The 6,497-nt window shown below is 44.8% G+C and overlaps 1 protein-coding gene across 1 annotated transcript in view; it reads left to right on the forward strand.

The window, feature by feature from the left end:
- RBKS (ribokinase) overlaps positions 1–6,497 on the forward strand; it is a 108,664-nt gene that overhangs the window by 99,957 nt on the left and 2,210 nt on the right. The gene's annotated exons all lie outside the window — the stretch shown is intronic.

Here is a 6,497-nt window from a genome sequence, read left to right on the forward strand (position 1 = left end):
AGCCTCTCTGAGGCTATGACTACACTTAATGGCAGCGCATTGTGTACATATGCTGCATGCCTCCCTATCACAGGTATAAATAGCAGTGTAGATAGTGAGGTTGTAGCGTACAGATGTCTGAACCTACGCAGCTCTCTCTTCACCCTAGCAGCGCCTCCCACAGCTACACAGTGATTTTTAGCAGTGTAGGATCCCACTGTCAGAGCCTTTCTCCACCACAGTGAGAGGCTCAAGCCGCAGGGAAAGGCTCCATCAGTAGGGACTGCCATGCATACCTGTACACAGCAGTGCGGATGCTGCCTGCATGTTACTGTGGCGTGTAGCTACGTGTACCCTACATGCCACTGCCAGTGTACTGAGGCACAATTCCTTCCTTAGAGTGGGGCATCTATGCATTGCCATATGCTTTAGACAAGTGGTCCTCAAACTTTTTACCTCGCACCCATCTTACTCCTGTCTGCATGCCACTACCCCCTGGATCTGAGGCTGGGGCCACAGCTCAGGGCAGGCCCAGGCCTTAGCTGCGTTCTCCCTCTCATTCCTCTGCACCCCCTCAGGGGGTTGCGCCCCACAGTTTGGAGACCTCTGCTTTAGACAGTGCAAAGGCACAATCTAACTGTAAGACTTCACTGTTTTTGCGAAATATACCTCTGTACACTCCCTTGTAGGCTGGTCAGTATTCATAATCGGAACTACACTTGTCCAATAAATGTGCTAAATCCATTTTGTGATGCATTTTTCCATTGACTCTTCTATTAGGTATCTTGGTTTAGTCACCAGTTCAGTAATATGCGGTTCAGACTTGACTCTGTGCTGCCTCTACATAGTGCTATAAAATGGCCTATTCCTTTCAGGATTTGCGAGCATGCTTTTACTATGGTTTGAATTGAATCAGTGTGATCAGCCCGAAAAGTACATGAATTATGACTTCTGCGACATTGCCAGAGCAACATTTTAAAGTTTTACTGTAGCTTCATGCTGCCAAATTCAGGTTTTTTCTTTTATCCGGTTACAATGACTCTTCCCTAAGAGGAAATGACTCTCTGGAAAAAAGGTGGAAGTGAGTATAATTGGTGCAGTACTGTGAATTATGCTACTACCCTTGTGGCACAAAATAATTTTTGGTAAAACAGTAAAAATCATCTTATTGTACAAATGAAATGTATCCCATTATTCCAGGTATGACTGATTGCGAAGTGCTGTACTTGTGGGGAAATCAGTTGTGGCACAATATAGTTTCCACTTCCAAAACACTTTCCTAAAAAAACTTCCCAGGCCATTGTATAAAAATAGTTACACTAGAGGTGTGAACTGCCACTGATTAATCAGGGTTTACAAATGCTAAGGTATTAAATAAACAGACTAAAGTTTCATGGGTTTTCCCTCCCCCAAAGAGACAAAATCTTGAGCAGTTTTGGGCAATAATAACCAAAATACTCCTTTCACAGATGCAAAAGAAAGGCAACAAGGGATTGCAAGGATTGTAATAGAGACTATAGAAATAGTTTACAAATAAAAACAGGTCAAAGCCATAGACCGAGCAGTTAAAACCATAACATTTATTTAGCAATTGCCATAACAGATTAGACCAATAGAAGTCTAGTATTTTATCTTCCAGTGACCAGCACCGATGCTCCTTGGCTATAGGAGAACTGTTGTGAGGATTAATTTACTAATGTTTGCAAAGCACGCTGAGATTCTTAGAAGGAGAGCACTACAGGAGTGCAATGTATTATTGCTATACAATAAAATCCATCATCTAATTTTCTTATGAGGAGAATTGGAGGTAAAATTATGTATATCTTGTCAGCTTCAAAAATGTCCATGCAGAGTACATTGTATATTTGGCTATAGAAGACTCTGAACCATATGAATGTAAATAAACTAATATTTGCTAACCAGGATACAGTAGAACCTCAAGAGTTACAAACACCTCAGGAATAGAGGTTGTTTGTTAACTCTGAAATGTTTGTAACTCTGAACAAAACATTATGGTGGTTCTTCCAAAAGTTTACAACTGAACATTGACTTAACAGATCTTTGAAACTTTGCTATGCAGAAGAAAAATGCTGCTTTTATCCATCTTAATTTAAACGAAACAAGCACAGAAAGAGTTTCCAAATCTTGTCAAGTGAGGTTTGTTTTTTTTTTAACGCTCTCTTTATTTTTTTTAGTAGTTTATGTTTAACACGGTACTGTATTGACTTTTTTTTTTGGCCTCTGCTGCTGCCTGATTGTGTACTTCTGGTTCCAAATGAAGTGTGTGGTTGCCTGGCCATTTCTTAATCTGAGGTTCTACTGTATTGAATAATCTCAATTTTATTTTAAAACATGCCATTGCGGTTTAGCCCCTTTGTGCCCTGCTTTCTCCTGCTCTATGAATCCCCTATTCTGGATATAACAGGCCAAAGTTGGTAATATATGCTTCAACCACAATGCACTGCTGTGTTCAGGGTAGCGTTGAAGTGAGGAGTCTGTAGGCCAACAATAGTTTTTGCTGCAGTTACCCTTTAATTGAGTCAGTTCTGCTGCTGCTCTCCATACGACTTTTGACCAGTTGTACCAATACAGCCATACTTAGGGCATGGCTACACTTGTGAGTTAGGGCTTCTGACTCCAGATGTGCTAACTCATGACCCCATCCATGCTGGCAAGGCACTTAGAGCGCCTGGACTCTGCAGCTGGAGCACTCCTGGTAATCCGCCTCCACGAGAAGCATAACATTTGCTGCGCCCTGGCTGAAACGCCCCAACGTCAGTGTGAATAAGGTGTTGCATTATCGCGCTTTGATCGGCCTCTGGAAACTTCCCATAATCCCTTTAAGTCAAGTGGCCACTCTCGTCATTGTTTTGAACTCCCCTTTCAAAGCTCCATTTCTGACAGCCGGCATGCTTATCTGCTCCAGGACAAAGCAACCACTAGTATGGAATGCTGCTTGCTGTGACTGTGCCAGAGAGAGAGAGAGAGAGGGGCAGGGGAGAGGAGGGTCTGTTGCTGTCTGAACTTACAAGACAGCATGCTGATATGTTCTCAGCCCCCCAGAAACACACTCTTGCTCCTTTCACATACACACAACACACTCCCTGTCACACCCCACCCCACCCCCCCCCATTTGAAAAGCATGTTGCAGCCACTTGCATGCTGGGATAGCTACCACAGTGCACTGCTCTCTGTGACATTGAAAGAGCTGCTAATGTGGCCACGTTAGTGCACTTGAATCTGACAGTGTGAACACACTGCAGTGTTTTCCCTACTGCGGTCTCCAAGGGCTGGTTTAACTCAAAGCGCTCTACATCTGCAAGTGCAGCCATGCTCTTAGCTTCTGCACCATCCACAGAGGTAGAATTGAGCAGCATGCCTACAAAATGAATTGTACACATATCTCTATGTCCCACACCTGTGTAGTAGCTCTTACTTTGAAAGCAGCTCACACTGAAAAATGTTCTTTGGGAGTTGCCTCTGTGGATTCACACTGATGAGACAGTGCCCTCTGCAGGTGGAACTTGCAGAACCATTGTAAGGCTGTGTCTGTGGAGACTTGCATGAGTATTCCCTAAGGATGCTAAACATCCAAGCCTATACAAGGAAGTGCATTCTCCAAGCAGCTGAATTTAACTGTGAAGAACAGTAGGAAACTTGTCTGTGTCCATTCAGTGCCATAGACCACTCTTTCACCTCCTTGTTATTCAACATCACTAAGGGACATTCTGCAGCCCTGAGGCACAGTGGGTGTCTGCAAAGGCTTCTGCAATGTCAAGGCACCATAGGCCAGCTTCCCATTACTGGAAATACACCTTTCAAGCACTTTAGTTTTCCAGCTGCCTTCCACGCTGGAGCACATATTAGTCCTCTTAGTTCAGGAGCAAGTGAAAGAATAATTTCAGGTGATTTTTTAGGACAGCCCTGGAACAGCCTTGATATCCAAGGTTCCTTTCCCTTACAACTCCCTAATACAGTGATACTTGGACCCCGGTGGTTCAGGAACCAAAATAGCGATCAACATTACCCAAAAGAGCCATAGTACTGTGAATTCATTGTTTCATTTACTGTAGTACCATATATTCATATTTAAACCATATGACTAATAGTCATTTTGCTGTATATTCTCACAGCAAAATGACTATTATTATTTTATCAACTACAGTTGGTTAATAACATAGTAAAAGCATCCTGATTGGTTGATAATTAAATCACACAGTGCTTTAATATCACGTGCTGCAAAGAGCCACTTGTGGCTCACAAGCTTCAGGCAGAGTATCACTGCCCTAATGTATGGTAGAGATAATTAGAGGATTGATGCTCTGTATGTGAGGTGGCCAGTTGACACTAGATGGTCTGAGGGCTCTTCATTAAAATGCTCAGGTGACAAGCTGCATTACCCAAGTGTTCATTTCGTAAGAATGATGACTTTAAATGTTACCATTTCCCCTTAGCACGGCAGTATGAATGAAAACAAGATGTAGAATTAACAATAATCACCTGTTTCTGTTCCACCTGCCATTGCAGTCAAAATAGAGAAACCGAGGCAGAACAAAAAGTGACAAAACCTTAATCACGCAGGTGTACGTTCAAATATTGTTGACTCAAGCAGGGGCTTTGTTTACATTGTAAAGTGTAACTTTTACTAGCTTTTGCTATTACCAGACTCCAGTTCTACTTTGCGCTGACTGCAGATACTTAAGAGTAAGGCAGGACAGAGGTGACCAAGATGCAGGGTAAGCCAGGGGTTTTACTTAGGAAAAGATGCTTGTCTGGAACATTCACTGCCAAGTAGCACTTTGCTGAAGCCCTCCCCCCCCGCCCCCGTTCATGTTACTCTGGTATTAGGGATTACCCCAACTGCCAGTCTAGCCCCCGTTTCCAGTTGTGATAACTTGACAAACTTTTCTACTGGGGCGGTATTTTCCATTGGCAGTCTCAACACAAAGGTGATTTTTTTTTTAATTTCCTTCTGATCTGGAGCAAAATAGTTTCAACCTTTAGAGTGTGGAAAAAACAAACAAACCACATTTCCTATCTCAAATTTCCTCTCAGAAACTGTGTTCACGTACCTCAAGTAGCTGAAGCCAGAAGCTTCACCCTTGTCTCACAGACTTACACCCAGTCTACACTGGAAACGGCGTATCACTAGTGCTGTGTAGGTAAACCCTTCTAGTGTAAGTGCAGTTTATACTGGCAAAAGAGTACTTTTGCCTGAACCTGAAATCTTTACCAGTTCCCTGAAATAAGTTATTTTGGGAAAAAAGAAACCTTTTTTTGGCCAATATAAATGCATTTTGCCTAGAACTTTTGCTGGTATAAAAAGTTATTAAAAATCTCACCCCCCCTAACCAACGTTGTTATACCAGCAAAAGTTATAAGGATAGAGGCCTCAGAAATCAAGCCAGGTTTGGAACAAAAATATTGCGCAATGTTTTAACAGTTAACTGGTGATGCAACATTTGTGTGGTTTAGGACAGCGTGGGGATCTGAATCTCCACAAACAAGTTGTTACCAAAAGCACTCGAGTAAAGGCATTCCATCCCCTGCTGTTCCCAGCAAAACCAGTGCCATTTCCAGGAAGATGAGTTGGGGGATGGAAGAAGCCCCACCTCAACTACCTGGGGACTCATAATAGAGTGACCAGATGTCCTGATTTTATAGGGACAGTCCTGATATTTTGGGCTTTTTTTATATGGGCTCCTATTACCTCCCGCACCCTGTCCCAATTTTTCACACTTGCTATCTGGTCACCCTAGCTCATAGGGATGTGGACACAGAGTGGGTGGGTCAGCTACACCACTCTTTGCTTCCATGAGAGAGTAGAGAGTGGTAAATGCGGAGATAGGCTATTACAGTCTGGCTTAGAAAGCCACTCCTCCCTTTTCAGGCCCCTGTGGCATTCCCCTCTGCACTCCTCTCTACGCAGGCTTGGGCCAGGATTTGTCCCCAGGGCAGTAGTTTTCAAACTTCTTTTCTGGGGACCTAGTTGAAGAAAATTGTTGATGTCCGTGACCCAATGGAGCTGGGGATGAGCGGTTTGGGGTATAGGAGGGGCTCTGGCCTGGGGTGCAGGAGGAGGTCAGGGTTCTGAGTGCAGGCTCTAGGGTGCAGGAAGGGGTTTCAGGTTTGTTAGGGCTCAGGGCTGGGATGCAGGGTTGTGGTGTGGACTTACCTCCGATGGCTCCTGGTAAGCAGTGCAGCTGGGGTGCAGAGGCAGGCTTCCCACCTGTCCTGGCACCGCGGACTGTGCTGCGCCCCAGAAGCGGCCAGCGGCAGGTCTGGCTCTTAGGTGGAGGCGCACAAGCAAGCACCGCCTCACCCACCCCCAGCGCCCATTGGCCCGTGCCAGTGCTCAGAGCAGAGGCAGCACGCAGAGTCCTGTGGCCCCGCTGCTGGCTGCATCCGGGGCACAGCATGGTGTCAGAAAGGTAGGCACTAGCCTGCCTAAGCTGGGCAGCACCGCCAACAGGACTTTTAATAGCCCAGCCGGCGGTGCTGACCAGGGCTGTCGCGAC

The sequence above is a fragment of the Gopherus flavomarginatus genome, chromosome 4 (assembly GCF_025201925.1).
Source record: "Gopherus flavomarginatus isolate rGopFla2 chromosome 4, rGopFla2.mat.asm, whole genome shotgun sequence".
Lineage (NCBI taxonomy): Eukaryota > Metazoa > Chordata > Testudines > Testudinidae > Gopherus > Gopherus flavomarginatus.